The sequence below is a fragment of the Rhinolophus sinicus genome, chromosome 12 (genome assembly GCF_057876585.1).
Source record: "Rhinolophus sinicus isolate RSI-liver-muscle chromosome 12, RSI-T2T, whole genome shotgun sequence".
Classification (NCBI taxonomy): Eukaryota; Metazoa; Chordata; class Mammalia; order Chiroptera; family Rhinolophidae; genus Rhinolophus; species Rhinolophus sinicus.
In genome coordinates this window covers 5068588-5085654 of record NC_142512.1, presented here as the reverse complement: position 1 = coordinate 5085654, position 17067 = coordinate 5068588, and the positions used below count along the sequence as shown (strand labels likewise).

Genomic DNA, 17067 nt, shown 5'->3' with positions numbered 1-17067 from the left:
GGATGGCTCCACTAGCAAAACAGTACCATTTTTAGAGCAAGGGTGCTAATCCCTTAAAGCACATTATCTCACAGACTCAATCCATTGCAAGATGCATCGAGACAGTGACTGCTTTGGTCACTGAGGTGTCCTCGACACAGAGCAGGCACTCAGTGAACAACTGTGGAATGGAGGAAGACTCACCTCACCTTAGCAAGGTAAGAAACAGATGGGAAAACTGAGGTTCCGAGAGGTGCCGGAGGCCACTGGTAATGGTGGAGCTTTTCTTGGAACTGTCAGATGGAGAGAGTTTTCCCTGCCTTTTCCTGCACATGCTTCCATTAAAATGGTGTACAAGACCCTTCTGAGCAAAACAACTTACCCCTGAGCTCCCTGGAACTTTCCCCTGAGCTTTCTGGAACGATGCTAAGCTCTTTTGCTTCTGATGGAGCCCTCAGGTCTGTTCTGTCCCATACCCTGCAAAGTTGCACAGAAACCCTAAGACTGCCTCAGGAGCACCCCAGGAGCCCCAGCTCAGAGCCTGTCTGTCCCTTGTCTGGTCCTCACATGTGGTACTTCCTGCCTGGGAGGTGGTGACAAGCATTGATTGACACCTGTTGCACTCCAAGCCTGACACTTGGCATGACCTGATGAGGCCAGTGTGGTTAGACCTTCATCTCACAGGCAAGGAAACTGAGGCCCAGGCTTCAAGCAGCTTGCCCAGGTCCCACTTATAGGAAAGACGAAGACAGGCTTCTAATCCAGATCATCAGAACCTCATACTATGTATTGGGCATTTTACTAGAAGGCTCATGCTTGTTATCTAGACTCCAGGACCTCGGGGTTGTTCTTATCACCATGGTGTGGGGGAGACGTACTGCAAACACAGAGACAAGCAACTTGCTCAAGATCACACGACCAGAGAAAAGAGAGGCAGAAATGCATGTAGATCAGGCTGGCTCCACGACCTGGGTGCATCCCAATATCTGCCCGCAAAGTGCTGTATTTGAATTTGAGGGGTGTCCTGGCTCCCTCAGGAAGTAGCTGAGTGACCTTGAGCCAATCACTTGTTTCAGCCAGGCCTCTGAGATCATCACATCCATTCTTATCAATGTTTCTGTCCCTTTTCAGCCATCCCCAAGCCTGGGGTTACAGCTCTCCCATGATGAGGGTGTCACCCTCTCATTAGCAATGTCTTCCATTCCCAGGAAATTCTGACCATTACCAGCTTCTTCCTTAAGTTATGCCGAAGTTTGTCTCCTGGAGATCCCAAGCTCAAATCCATCCATCTATTCGACATAAATTCTTAAGCATCTATTTTTAACTGACTTAAAACAGTCCATGGTACACAGAAGATGGGAAGATGCTCAGACAGAAGGTGGGGGGAACTTCTGGTTAACCGTGAACTGAACAGGGATATTCCCTTTCCCCAACCCACTGAAATGACAGTAAAATTAATTAAACAAACAAACAAACAAAATCTTTAAGGCATAAACTCACAAGGGCACAGAGAACAAGAAAGTCAATGACAGGCCGGCCTGGTGGCTCAGGCAGTTAGAGCTCCATGCTCCTAACTCCGAAGGCTGCCAGTTCGATTCCCACATGGGCCAGTGGGCTCTCAACCACAAGGTTGCCAGTTCAACTCCTCAAGTCCTACAAGGGATGGTGGGCTGTGCCCCCTGCAACTAGAAACGGCAACTAGAAACGGCAACTGGACCTGCAGCTGAGCTGCGTCCTCCACAACTAAGACTGAAACAGGACAACAACTTGACTTGGAAAAAAGACCTGGAAGTACACACTGTTCCCTAATAAAACTTCCCCAATAAAACCTTTAAAAAAAAAAAGAAAAAGAGAAAGTCAATGACAGGCACAAAAAGAATCTACAAATTTTTTTTTACCCCCTTTCTTCCTCCCCACTCTGGTTCAAGCTGTTGATTCTCAGTCTAGCTGTGTAGGACACAGCTCCCTGGCCCATGCGGGTATTATGAGCTTCGCGCTCGCCCCCAGCTGAGGCAGTCGGTCACCAGTAGTGGGTGGGCAGCTCACGACAGCACAGGGCAGCCCAGCTCCAGGGAGAGCTGTTGTTCATAATGTTAGTTGTAGAGGGCACAGCTCACTGGTCCATGTGGCAACGGAACCAGTGACCTCGACCGGCGACCTCGGCGTCAGGAGCACGGGCTCCAACCACCTGAGCCACCAGGTTGGCCCTACAAATTTTTCAAACCTGGAAGATAAACAGAAACATGGTAACTAATGTAGCACAGTGGAGGAAGGTGAAATGGAAGTGTGCAGGGGGAGGAAGCCAATCTGAGGCCAGACCACTATGGCCCCCTAGAAACACTTAGCCTGGAAGGCACCAGGTTCCTCTGGAGGTGGAGGAGCAAGTGAGGACGTAAACAAAATGAATTAAGAGTTTGTAAAGGGAGTTATGCATTACAACTTCCCAGAACCACTGGTCATGAGTCCCCATGTTGAAAAGATCCTGAGTGCCCAGCTTGATGCAAGAAGAAAACAAGGCAATTACTAACTCCTGGAAAAATAACACAAAATAGAAAATGTGGTCATAAAGTACTGCACAGCTCAACTGGGAACAATATTTACATAATCATAATACTGTAAACACTGATGCATCCAAAAGTTATGTTGAAATGAGAGTGGGCACTCGGGGGAGAAGTGCAGGGATCCATGTGTAAGACAACTAAATCCTCATCTTCTGTAGTAGGAAACCATCAGATACTGTCTAAAATTGAAAAGAAATAAAAAAAAGAAATAGCAATATAAGCATGTGATTGAGAAATAAGGAAGAGCTAAAAGGGTTGGAAACACTATGATATCAGCTGTGGGAGGGTAGGGATTTGGTGGGTTTGGGCCACCGCTGTATTCCCAGGGCCTAGTACAGAGCCTGGTACACAGTAAATGCTCAATTCCTGTTTGCCCATTGGTGCGAGCGCTGTTTTTGTTGTTGTTCATATAAGTCTTGTAGTGCTCTTTGACTTTTAACACTATGTACATGCATTGCTTTAATAAAAATAAACAGGAAACTTTTGGGAACAATTAAAAGAACAGCGTGTCTAGAGCATAGCACAAGCGGGAGGGGGAGGAGACAAGAGGTAGAAAAGACATGAGGTAAAGTGGTGGAAGGCCAAAAACCAAAAAAAAGCACTATTTTTAGAGGATCTTGAGTCATTCAGGGATTCTCCAGCCTGCAAGCCACACGCTCAGGAAAAGAGGAAAAGCCACGTGGGAAAAGACACCAGGCCTGGCACTGCGGCCACGCCCCCGCTGAAGGGCCGGGCGCCCCTCTTCCCCCGCCTGGCCCCAGTGTGGTTTCCACGCGGAGCCCAGGACTGTTCTATTGGCTGCGCCCAGTCACGTGGTGCACAGCACGCTGAGACAGCAGGGTCAGGCGTGTCCCTTGTCTCTAGTGGAGGCGGTCCAGCCAGGGAGAGAGGGGAGGTGGAGGGGCCCCTAGGGCAGTGTCTGCTGCGGGTCAGGTGAAGGAGGGCCACACGCCCATCCGCGGGGGAGGCCTCTGTCCGGGTTCCAGCTGCTGGTGCAAACCTTGGCTGGGACGCTACCTCGGGGCCAAGGGCCTCTCTGAGGGGCCTGCTGGGGAGATAGCTGGGCCAAGCAGCCATGCAGACCCGAAGTCAAGCCCCAGACCGGAACTGAACGGTACTTCGCAGAGCTCACAAACGCTTTCTAGCAGAAACAATATCGATTTTTTTTCAGGAGCTTTTCCCACCTCCTTTCACAGTGAAGAGGCTGTGTCTCCTCAGGAGAAAACTCCCGACCAGCTGGGCAAGGGCGCTGCTAACTGATTTGTGCTGGAGATGCTCCGCCTCACAAAATGCCCTTGGCTGCCACCCCAGCTTGCTCGGCAAAAGCTCAGCCATTCCAGCCTCACAAATGTTGTTTCCAGATCCTTTCCAGCAACCAACAGGTCTTCCTCATATCAGGGGAGAAGGGGTGTTCGAGAGGTTGATCTTGGGAAACTGCAAGCATTCTTAGCTGGAAAGAAGAATTTGTCCGGTGGGGGAAGGTGGGGTGCTGGGGAGCCCTTGAGACCTCCAGTGAAGGAATTCATTTCCTCCCCTGGTGCCCAGCACTCAGATTGATTCAGACATCTGATGGGCGGGTGGTCAGTGTGTCCCAAGTTCACTTAGATAAGTGATTTTCTTTGCCCTCCTAAGCATAGATTTCCACGGCCCTGGGTCTGGAGGTATAAATAATATAAAGGGAGACACTTCAAAATGGAGGCGGAGCTGCCACGCCAGAGGAATTGCCTTGTATGATCTAGGCCTCAAACCTTTGGAATGTTAAAAATGGACAAAATAGCCTTTGGAGTCTGCCTAGGGCAATATTGCGTCCCAAAGAACTGTTTGCAAAGATAACAAGAAAGTAGTTATTATGACTACTGGACTGATGACTACCAGACTGAAAATTAAAAACATTGTTTAGAATTAACATCACTAGTTAGCTTATCTGCACCAATAGAAATGCTTTCCTTCTATTGATGTAGTTGTTCCCCTTTGCCCGTTGCCTTTTCTCCTCATCGGAACACTGTTTAGGCTTCTGCTTGAATCAGTGCCTCCCGAATAGCATTCTTTGATTTCAAATAAATGCTTGTTGCCTCCCACTTTGAAAGGCCTTTTTATATTTAGGTTAGCAGAGTTTATTTTGTGCTTGGGGGACTAGTGAGCCAAGAAGTGGCAGAAAAGGTGTTTGGTCTTGTACACTTGGAGGTGTCCCTCCACCGGGTTGTTCTGTGAAGGACTTAGAGCTTGGGCCACAGCAGAGGGAGCTGCTGTGATGACCTTGATCTTGGGAGCTGTGCAGGGGGCTGGAACGAGGGCACCAAACCAGTATCTTCCTTTGGGCCACATGCCCCAAACATGACCTCTTCCACGGCAGGTAGAAACTTCCTTCTGCCATCTGGTCTATGCCTTGATTGAAGCTTAAGGGGAAGTTGGCTAAACGTTTTAGCCCGGTCCAAGTTGCAGGGTGGGAATATAAGAAATACTCCAACAAGTCAGCCATGTGATTTCTGAGCATGGAGATTACAAGGCATGTAGTTGTCTTCTTTATGCTTTTCTCAGCCAAACATTTCTGCAAGACTCCTGTTATTTTGAATATATAGTAAATACATAGTATTTTAATGCATTAATGAAGTTCGTTAATATAATTAATGTCAATTTAATATTTTAATGTGAACAAATGCCATAATTACTTTTAACTCTGCCTGTTCTTTACAACTCAAATCCTGCCTCTTATATGCAGCCTTCCTGGATCTCTAAACTGAGATCCTCATGGGACTTGACAGGACCTCATGACTCAAGGCATCAGACTCCACTGATGTCAGGACTGGGTATGTGTAATGGTTTGGGTTTAGCAGGGGGTCACAGCTACTGATCTCTGATCCTAATCTGGCCTCATTGTTTCATAGGGAAGGGGTAAACAGTGGCTCTAGCTTCTGACCCTGGGCGGAGTTCCAAGCCAGCACTGCCTCTGCAGCCCCCAGCCCCGCACAGGTCCCAGAAGATACATGTTGAGAAAAGAATGATGATCAGAGATGGAAAAAAATCACAAATTCCCCCCTCTTCTTATCTTGTGTTGCGTTACAATCCCTGCTAAACTCAGTGGTGTAAGGTGACTATTTTATTATGCTCAGGGCACAGCAGGGGTGGCCTGCCTCTGTCCTGCATCTGCCTCTGGCTGGATTCATCTGGAGGCCCCTTCACTTCTATGTCAGGCACCTGGGCTTGGAGGCCTCCAGGGCTGGGCCCAGCTAGGTCTGTGGTCTGGGGCATCTGCATGTAACCTCTGTGTCTGGCCAGGTCTTCCTCACAGCATGGCCTCAGGGCATTCCTCAGGGCACCGAGCAGGAGTGGCAAGAGAACCCTGTGGAAGCTGCCTGGCCCTTTCTGAAGTCACACTGTGTCACTTCTGCCTTACTCTGTTGGTTGAAGCAGCCAACCCAGTTTTAAGGGGAAGAGACATAGACCCTGCCTTGAAATGGGAGAAATGACAGAATTTGCAGTCATTTTTTAAAACCTCCACACTCCTCTGCAATTGATCTCGGACAGTGATCATCCACAGAGCCACCTACCACACTTTCCAGTGTGTCAGCATGTCTCCCAGCGTAGGGATCCTGGTGGGGACTTCCTCCTCCAGTGAGGAGGCTGGAGCAAGTCCAGATGGGACCACTGTGGGGGTGGAAGGTGGGGACAGGATCTGAGAAAGATGTAGACCCTTACTGGCTTGTTGAAATGGGGTGGAAGCTGAGGGAGGAGGCCAGGGTCATGGGGAGGCTTGAAATCTCCTCTGGGCTCAGGAGGAGGGTGCCAGTCACAAAGATAACTGTGGGGCAATAAGTGTGGAAACAGAAGATAGTGAGCATGGTGAGTCAAGTTGAAGGGTTTGACGGTCACTTCATCTTTCTAGGCTGAGAGCCAGTACCACCTTCTCCAGGAAGCCTTCCCTGCTGCTCCAGGTGGAATTACTCTTCCCCCGAAAACCCTGTGCTGCCCTGATCACAATGGTTAGGAACCCAAAAGCCCTGGCCTGATGCATCTTTGGGTCCCCAGCCTCATCCAGGGCAAGAGAAAGGTACCTCCAGGCTGAGAGACCTCCCAGTATCCCTCAACAGGCTACCGAATGACACCCACAATGCACTTAGCCAGGGTTGAATTCTGGCTCCTCCGTTTACTAGTGTGTGACCTCAGGTGAGTTATGGGATTTCATAACTGCTCTGAGCCTCAGTTGCCTCCTCTGTAAAGTGGGGTTTTGAATGATACTCCCTTTAAAGAGTTAGGATGAGGATTAGAATGTGCCTGGAACTCCGTGAGGCTGGGCTGTGATCAGCCCACTCCCGAGGCTTGGGGGCAGGAGGAAGCCTCAGGAACCGGGCTGACTCAGGGACCTTCTAGGGTCCTGAGCTGCACGCCTGGGCTCTCCTGAAGGATACGCTTCAGCCTGGCCTTCCCTCAGGGGTGTTCAGTCTGCCCCAAAGACACACAAGAGAAGGGCTGGTGGGAGGCACCTCCCCAAAACTCCTGGGGCAGCCAGATTTAGAGAAGGGCAGAACCTCTAAATTACTCAAAACAATACTGTGGGTGGGACACCTCAGATGGTGGAATCAGAGGTGGCTTCCCAAGAGAGGGGGAAATTTCAGCTCAAAATTCAAAAGGTGACAAGTGTAGAATGAAAGTGTCTCTGCCTCTGTCCCCCAGCCACTCGGGTACCTTCCCAGGACTCAGCCCCTTGCACATCCTGGCATGTATGAGGCGACGTCTGTTCTTTTCTCCCTGGGACTGCACAGCCCACTGAGAGCCTGTGTGTCTTTACATTTCAGTGTAAGGGGAGCAGCCTCATGCTTTTCTTAGCTGCAGAGTATCCACCAAATGACTCCCATACTGCAGTTAGCTGGTCCCCTGTTGGGCGGCATTTGGGTGCCTTCCAGTCTTTGGCATTTACAATGAATATCCTCGTGCAAACACTGTTTCCCACACATGCGAGTGTATCTGAAGAAGATAGTCCCAGAAGGGGGATAGCTGGGGCAAAGGGCATCTTAATATAGGCAGATCTTGCCTCCACATAGGGTCCCCAGCAGACAGGGTCAGCCTGTTTCCACTGGAAGATGATAAAGAACAGAGTGATACTTGGGTGGGCAGGGTGCTCCAAGAAGCAGAACTGCATCATGGATAAGGTGTAGAGATGGGGAGTCATAATGAGTTTGAAAGGAGAAAGGAAGGGGGTGGAACGGGGACAGCATGACCCACTTCCAGGGGCTGTCATGATGGTTGGTGAGGATGCACACACGCCGTGCCTGGGCGCCCCTAGGACTGCTGGCTGCACCGGTTGGGGCAGGCCTCGTGGAAGGGACAGAGGCCGTGAGTTTGGCCCTGCAGTCAGGCATTCAGGCTGAGGGCACAGCATGCCTGGATTTAAATCCTGCTCTGCCACTAATTTATTGAGTGAGTCACGTCATCTCTCCAAGTGTCAGTTTCCTTACCTGTCAAATCGAACACTAACAGCTACTCCCTTGAGTGAGATAATTCATTCAGATCCCAGTGCTCGGCACCTACTAGGTGCTCAATAGATAGTCACTGTTTGCCTCCCGTTCTCTGCTCAGCTGGCAGTAATGTACAAGCTGAATGCGGGTGTGAGCAAATGACAATGTCAGTGCAAGAGGACCTGTGCCAGCCCTTCTGGGCTGTGGGACTTTGGCGGGCCACATCACTTTATCAAGCCTCAATTGTCTCATCTGACAAGTCAGAACCAGATCCTGGCTTATCTGTTTAGGCTCGAATGCGGGGACATGTCTGTGCACACATGGCACACAGTTGCCATGATGTGGGTTGGGAGACAGGGAAGGGTATAGCGTTGTCACATGGGTGGCGTAGGGAGGGCGAGGCCATCTCCAAGGGCTCCTCTGGGCCCAGCCAAGCAGCTGAGGCCAGCTGGTTGGTTTTGATAAATGACACTTACAAACAACAAACGACACAGAGATGTCCTGGGCTGTAGCAGAGTCTGAGTCTCTCTCAGGGAAGTCCAGCAAAGGGGACATGAGTGGTGGGTTTTTGGCACCGAGGAGCCTCCATTGGCAGGTGCCACTGGGAGTTCTGGGTTGAGAGGCATGAGACCTCTTTCTAGCTATATGACAAAACCTAGTCATAAAATAACAATAGCAGTGAGAATAATAGTAAGAGCACCCACTTACTGAGTGTTTATGTAATTTAATCCTCAAAACAATCCAGAGAGAAAATATTTGCAAAACACATCTCTGATAAAGGGCTTATACCCAGAATACAAAGAATTCTTACAACTCAATCATAAGAAAACAAACAATTCAATAAAAAAAAATGTGCAAAAGACCTTAACACATCAAAGAAGATATCCAGATGACAAATAAGCACATGAAAAGATGCTTTGCATCATTAGTCACTAGGGGAATGCAAACTAAAACCACAATGAGATTCCACTACAACCTATTAAAATGGGCTAAAATTTGAAAGACTGATAATTCCAAATGTTGGCCAGGATGTGCAAAAACTGAAATTTGCTTCCTTTCCAATCCACCATCAACGGTGGAATTTCCGCCAAGATGCAGCTTTTCGTGAAAACCCTTACTGGGAAGACCATCACCCTTGAGGTTGAACCCTCGGGTACAATAGAAAATATAAAGGCCAAGACCCAGGATAAGGAAGGAATTCCTCCTGCTCAGCAAAGACTGATCTTTGCTGGCAAGCAGCTGGAAGATTGATGTACTTTGTCTGACTACAACATTCAAAAGGAGTCCACTCTTCATCTGGTGTTGAGACTTCGTGATGGTGTTAAGAAAGGGAAGAAGTCTTACACCACTACCAAGAAGAATAAGCAAAAGAGAAGAACGTTTAAGCTGGCTGTCCTGAAATACGATAAGGTGGATGATGATGGCAAAAGTAGTCGCCTTCGTCGGGAGTACCCTTCAGATGAATGGGGTGCTGGAGTTTTTACGGCCAGCCACTTTGACAGACATTATTGTGGCAAATGTCATCTGACCTACTACTTCAACAAACCAGAAGATACGTAATTATATATGGGTTAATAAAAGACATGAATTAATAAAAAAAAAATGGTGCTGGGAAAACTGGACAGACCCATGCAAAAAAATGAAGCTGGACCACTTCCTTACACCATATATGAGAATAAATTCAAAGGATTAAAGACTTAAATGTAAGATCTGAAACTATAGAACTCCTAGAAGAAAATATAGGAAGTAAATTTGCAGACATTACCCTTAGTAATATTTTTACTGATATATCCCCTCATACAATCAACATATGGGATTATGTTTATTAAAAAATAAACATATGGGATTACATCAAACTAAAAAGTTTTTTCACAGCAAAGGAAACCATCAATAAAACAAAAATATCTGATAAGGGGTTAATATCCAAAATTTATAAAACACTCATTCAACTCAACACCAAAAAAACAAACAACCCAATTAAAAAATGGGCAGAGGACATGAAGAGACATTTCTCTAAAGAGGACATACAGATGGCCAACAGAGAAGAAAAAATGCTCAACCTCACTAATCATTAGAGAAATACAAAGAAAAACCACAATGAGATACCCCCTTACTCCGGTCTGAATGGCCATCATCAATAAATCAACAAACAACAAGTGCTGGTGAGGATGTGGAGAAAAGGGATCCCTTGTGCACTGGTGGTGGGATTGCAGCCATGGAAATCAGTATGGCGGTATCTCAAAAAACTGGAAATGGAACTACCTTATGACCCAGCAATTCCACTCTTATGTATCTATCCAAAAAATTCTAAACGCTAATTTGAAAAAAATATATGCACCCTTATGTTTATTGCAGCACTATTCACAATAGCCAAGACCTGGAAACAATCTAAATGACCATCGGTAGATGACTGGATTAAGAAATTGTGGTACATTTATACAATGGAGTATTACGCAGCCATAAATAAGAGTGAAATCTTACCATTTGCAACAATATGGATGGACCTAGAGAACATTATGCTAAGTGAAATAAGTCAGACAGAGAAAGACAAATACCATATGATCTCACTTATATGTGGAATCCAAAGAACAGAATAAATGAGCAAACTAAACAGAAACAGTCTCAGAGATACAGAGACAAAAACTGATGGTTGCCAGATGGGAGGGTGGTGGGGATGAGGGAGAAGGTGAGGGGATTAGAAAGTACAAATTGGTAGCCACAATATTGTCATGGGGATATAAAAGACAGTTTGGGGAATATAATCAATAATGTTGTAAAGATTTTGTAGGGTATCCGATGGACACTTGTCCTATTAGGGAGACCACTTCATGGACGGTGTAGATGCCTGACCACTGCGCTGTACACCTGAAGCTGAAGCTGAATAATATTGAATGTCAACGATAATGTAATATATAGATAGCCACGGGATATGGAGTACAGCATAGGGAATAGAGTCAATGGAGTCATAACAGCTATATATGATGCTAGAAGGGTAGTAGATTGGGGGAGGTTATCACTTTGTGAGGGATGTAAATGTCTATTACATTGTTTATACACCTGAAACAAACAAACAAACGAAAAACCGGAACTCTCACACATTGCTGGTGGGAATGCAAAATGGCATGACCACTCTGGTAAACAGCTTGGCAATCTCTTATCAAATTTAATATACACCTACCTACAACCCAGGCCTTCCACTCCCACGAGAAATGAAAATCTATATTTGCACACACCAAAAAAAAAACCCCCAAAACCTGGATGACTATAATAGATTTATTATAACTAAAACAAAGAACCCAAATGTCCATGAACTTGAGAATGGAAAAACAAATTATGGTATATTGGTCAATGGAATACTTCTCAGCAACAAAAAAGGAATGAACTACAGATACAGGCAACAACATGGGTGAGTCTCAAGTGCATTATGCCAAGTCCAAGAAGCCAGACTAAAAAGGCAACGTTCAGTATAATTCCATTTGTATGCCGTTCTGGAAAAGGCAAAACTATACTGACACAAAACAGGTCAGCAGTTTCCAGGGCCTTGGGGGGCGGGGGGAAGGGAAATTAACCACAAAACGGCATAAGGGAAATTTGGGAGTAAAAGGCAAAGGTTCTATATGATACTTGTGGTACTGTATACATCTGTCAGAAATCATCACACACACTTAAATTGGTGAATTTTATTGTATGTAAATTATACCTTATTAAAGCTGGAGGAGGAGGGACGCCTGTTTAATTAAGGAAAACAGCCCGATGACTGTTGTGTTACAGATGAGGAAACTGAATTTCAGAAGGATGACGTGGTGGCAAACCCTGACAGGAGGGGACACACAGAGACCTGCAGTGAGGCTTGGGGGGAGCGGCAGCTAGGTGGGTCTGGGGCTGGGGTAAAAGAAGAGTTGGAGGCAGGGGCTCTGGCATTGTGAGGCAGCCTGTGTGGGCACAAGACCTGGATATGCTGAGATTTCAGGGACTGCAGGGGCAGAGGGACATGTGACAGTACTGACTGCACAGGGCAGGGGGGTCAGGAGCCTTCTTACTCATCACACAAAGCTGTGGCTCAGAGAAGTTAGTTGAGTCCCCCAGGTCACACAGCAAAGCCAGTACATAGCGGGCCTGTTGACTCCAAAGTCAGTGTTCTTGCTCTCGGGACAGAAGGGAAGATGGGAGACCCTGAGGACCAGCTTCGCTCCCCAACTTGATCAGTCAATCCATTTCTTCTCTCTGGGCCTCAGTTTCCACCTCTGTAAAGTGGAGCTATAACAGAATCACCCTCATAGAGCCCTAGGACTAGAGAGGGAAAACAAAGGGTTAGGAAGTGCTGACTCTGGCTTCATCCCCACCCGCCCAAACACCCAGCTCTCACACTGGGTGAGGAAAATGAATTAGGAAGGTAAATCAGTGGGGAAATAAAAGACACTCTCTCCTTCTCTTTGGGCCTCAGTTTCCCCATCTTGCAGCGGGAGTGAATTGGGCTAAATGACACCTGGCAGACTGGGGTCCACTTCTAGCACCCACAAACATTTTGTTTTACCCCCTTGGTTGCTGTTTCTCCCCTTTCCCCCAAATTTTTATTATAAAAAACTTCAAGCACACAGGAAACTAAAGGTTGGGATGGCCATCGCTCACTCTTGGCCTTTCTTTCTCCCCATGTAGATATAGATCATTTTCTGAATTGTTTAAGGGTAAGTTTCTGACACAACCTTTTGCTCTTAACCCTCAGCATGTGTCCCCTGAGAACAAATACATTCTCCTTATAAGCATGGTATGATTATCCCACCTAAGAGAAAAGTTATATTTCCACAGACTTCTAATATATGGTCCATATTCAATTACCACATTAACCCCAAAGTGTCTTATATAGCTAAATTTTTTGAACCAGGATCTGAATTTTTTTGAACCAGGATCTAGATTCGCATATTTTATTTGGTTTTATCCCTTTTTCCCCCCAACTTTGTATTTTGAAAAAACTTATATCTCCAGAAAATTAACCAGAATCCTGCCACGAATATACACGAAGGATTTTTTCTGGATCCATCAATTATTAATATTAATAGTTTGCCAGATGCTCTGTCTCACCTAACCATTGAAGAGGTAGTGGCAGACACACGTAATTGTGTTTTTAATCAGTTGCCATCACTTTAAAATCAGGAGACTTCACTTTATTCTTTAATTTCCAGCTCCTATTTGAAAAACTGGAGGACCCAGAACAGGTCTGCCATACGGACCAGTCAGCCAGGGTGAACAGTAGCTGCCCCTTTGGTCAGGCAGGGAGCTCCCACTTTGTCACACTCCACACTGTTCCCTTTTGTCTGACACCCTGCCTAGATCCTCAGTCATGTAACCTGCCTGGGTCCTGCAGCCACTGTGTTTTCAACCTCAGAACCTCTCCAGATGATCTCCGAAGGCCTCCAGGTCTTCTCGGGAGGATGCCATCCTATCCCTTCAGGAGGGTCCTATTAGTCAGGGCCATTCTGGGGGCTTGTCCTCCACCCGGATGTCAGACTCTGGACTTCGCCTGACCCAGATTTGAATCGTGGCTCCACTATCTACCACCAAGGAGAACATTGGACAGTTCTCAGCCTCTCCAGAGCCCCGTGACCTCATTTGTATGACCCCTGGTGCCAAGGGCGGGTGTGAGGATGAATGAGGTCCTGCACACGAAGCATTCTGCACGTTGCCTGCCACGTAAGGAGCGCACAATAGATGCTGCTGCCTTACAAGTTTCCTGGGCAGACAGTCATGCAGGAGGGCAAAAACATCTGCATGAACGTATTCACCTCAGTGCCGTGACAAATTGGAAATTGACCTAAATGCCCAACAACAGGGAATTGGTTAAATAATTATTGTGTCCTTAAGGTGGAAGAATCAGCAGCTGAGACAAAGATGCTATATTTACAAATGACCCAAATAGCCATCAATAAAGGATTGTGTCAAAGAGAATGGTTCAGGTCTTGTCATCTGTTATGACATCATGATATTCATTCAGTGGAAGATGTCGCAGCTGGAGAGAAGGCTGAGGACACTGGCCGTGGCCGACATGGGGCTCCAGGACACACTGATAAGTGATAAGATTACCTTTCATGGTAGATGCTAACTTTTGGGTTGGAAATGGGAAGAATGATTATGTATTTGTATTTACATGGGTTTATGTATAGAAAAATGGGAAAAAATGGTAAGAAAAAAGTAAAAATGCTTCCCTCTTTGTGGTGGGGAGAAGGGACAAGACGGAAGATAGGAGAATGAGGCAGGTTGTTCTCGGTTGCCTGTATATATTTTGCTTTAGTTTTTGAAACATGTAACTCTATGACCTTATCAAAAATGAAATTAAAATGTCCTTGAAGAATGATTCTGTGGTTTTCTATATATTAACAATACAAATTGCTCACCGTATGTTGTTCAGTGGAAAAAAGAAAGACTGCAAAACAGTGAATGTGCTTATATTTTTGTTGGAAAAGAGACTCTGTGTACAGAGCTCCATGTGAAAGGTATTATCTGCCTTATTCACTATTGTGTTCCTGGAATCTACAATACATAGTAGTTCCTCAATAAGCATTGAACAAGCAAGCAAATGAATGAATGAATGAACACAAGACAAAGAAGATGTATAGAAGGACACATCACCAAACTGAACAGTGGTGGACTTCGGAGGTGGGTTTATGAGGGACTTTTATTTTCTTCATTTCCGTGTATGCTGAAAATTTTAAATGAGCACCCCTCAGGTAGAAGGAAGGAAAAACAGTGAAGGCATTAAAAAGAAAAGCGAAGCCTCTGCCTGTGGGCATGGGGTGGCCGGGGTCCAGATAGGTGAGGAGGTGGGGGTTCATTGGGAAGAACGTTGGGCTGGTGACCTGGGCAGGCATCCCACTCCACCCCACCCACATTCATTCCACTCAGGCCTGGCAGACCTGAGGTCCTGGTGAGGCTAGGGCCACAGGAAGAATGGTGAGGGTCAGAGAAGACTTGCCACTGGCCTGGGGGCACAGAGCAGGGCCTGCTCAGATCTCAGCCTCCAACATCAGGACATTTGGACAGTTGATGAAGTTATTCATACCCCGTAACTCTATTTCACAGATGAGAAAACCGAGGTCCAGTAATTAGAGTAAGAGGTGCTAAGAACGAGGCTCTGGAGATAGACTGGCTCAAATTCTAAATCTGTCACATAGCCCTCCTGAGAGCCTCCTCCTCATGGAGCTTCAGTTCCCCTCTCCTACAATGGGTGGTAGTGTCAGTGGGTGCCAAACCCATGAGCTACCTGCACATGCTGGGGTTCCCTGGTGGTGGTGGCAGTTGAGGTTGGCTTTTAGGATCTGAGGTCAAGCTCGGCTGCCTCCCTGGAGGTGGTGGCCCTTGGCCCTGCCACAGTGGGTCAGAATATCTGCAAATGTGCACAGAGCCCCTCAGGATGCCCTACAGAGACCGTCCCACTCTTGGGGACAGAGCAGGGAGGTGTTGGGTTTGAATCTAACTCTGCCACTTGCCAGCTGTGTGACCCAAGGAAGTCACTTAACCTCATCTGTAAAAGAAGGCTGACAATAGCATTTCTATGCGAACCGAAGAGCTCAGGAAAACAGGCACTGGCCATTGTTGCCACTGCTTGTCTGGACTAGCGCAGGGTTCCCCGGCCTCTCACCCTCCTTCTCCTTGGTTCATCCCCCATGGGGCAGGCAGAGGGATCCTCAAAACATAGTCTGATAGGCCATTCCGTAGAACGGACTGCTGACACGCACAGCACCGTGGGTCAGTCGCAAAGGCGTGATGCTGACTAAAGGAAACAGACACTGAAGGCCCCGTGCTGCGTGATTCCATTTATACGACAAGCTGGAAAAGGCAAAACAATAGGAACAGAAAATAGATTGGGGATGGAGTGGGGGAGGGTTAAAGGGGCACGGGGGCATTGGGGGTCATAAAACTGCTTTATAACTTGGTTGTGCTGGTAGCTACATGAGGATGTACATTTGTCAAAACCATACCCCAAAAAGTGTACTTTTTACTGCACGTAAATACTACCTTAAATTTTGTAAATAAAAAACCACAAACAAACAAAAACTTCAGCCATGATGTATATACTGGATATTGGGCTTCATTTTATTCTCTCTATTTACATATATGTTTGAAATTTTCCAATGTTTTACAAAAACAAAACAAAACCCTAAGGTCATGTCCCTGATCTGCTCAAAATTGTCCCATGGCTCCTTCCTGGTTCAGAGTAAAAGCTGAAGCCTTCACTGTGGCCAGCAAGGGCCCTCCACCTGCCCTCAATTCCCTTGGCCTCACCCTCTGTCCCCTGGCTCACTCTGCTCCAGCCACAATGGCCTGTGTGTTCTTTAAACACACCTCAGGGCCTTTGCATTGGCTGTTCCCTCTAACCTGGACCATTGTTCCCCCAACAGCTCCTGACTCAGTCCCTCACCTCCTTCAAATCTTTCATGAAAAGAGACCAAGTCAGGTAAGGTCAGTTCTGGCCACCTGTCAAACCTCCAAAAGCACATGCCACACCCGTCCCAACTGAATCTCTCTCTGGGCACTTCAGACGAATCATGTACCTATTTCCGTCTTTGCGCATTGTCTGTCCCTCTCCTAGAATGTAGCACTTGAAGGACAAGGAGTTTGGTCCGTTTTGTTCACTGCTGTGTCCCCCTAGAATAGTGACTGGCACACAGTAAGTGCTCAACAAATATTTGCTAAGTGAAGTAATGATTAAATAAATGCTATCCTACATACATGTGACTTGGTCTCTTTGTGGCACTGCCAGGCCCCAGTCATGGGGCTTTTAGCACCAAGGGTCCATCTACCCCAAGGCTGTTGGGACCCAGCTTTGCTTTCTAATTTCAGGGGTCACACATTCATTTAGCAACCCCCGCCCCCCCACATACACCCCTGCCCCGCACCAAGCTCTCCTCTGTGACTAGCATGCTTTGGGGTCAAAAGATAGAGCAAATCAACTCAGCAAACACTAATTGCTTGCTTTATTCTTTTATTGATACACTGCCTTGTTCCACAAAGGACTTCTGCAAGGTTCAAAGACCCCAACTAGCTAATAGACATTTCAAAATAGGAGAGAAAGAAGAACC

General features: G+C 46.8%; 1 pseudogene; it reads left to right on the top strand.

The window, feature by feature from the left end:
* Nucleotides 1-9083: 9083 nt before the first annotated feature.
* Nucleotides 9084-9536, top strand: LOC109437034 (ubiquitin-ribosomal protein eS31 fusion protein pseudogene; annotated as a pseudogene).
* The last annotated feature ends 7531 nt before the right edge of the window (nt 9537-17067 follow it).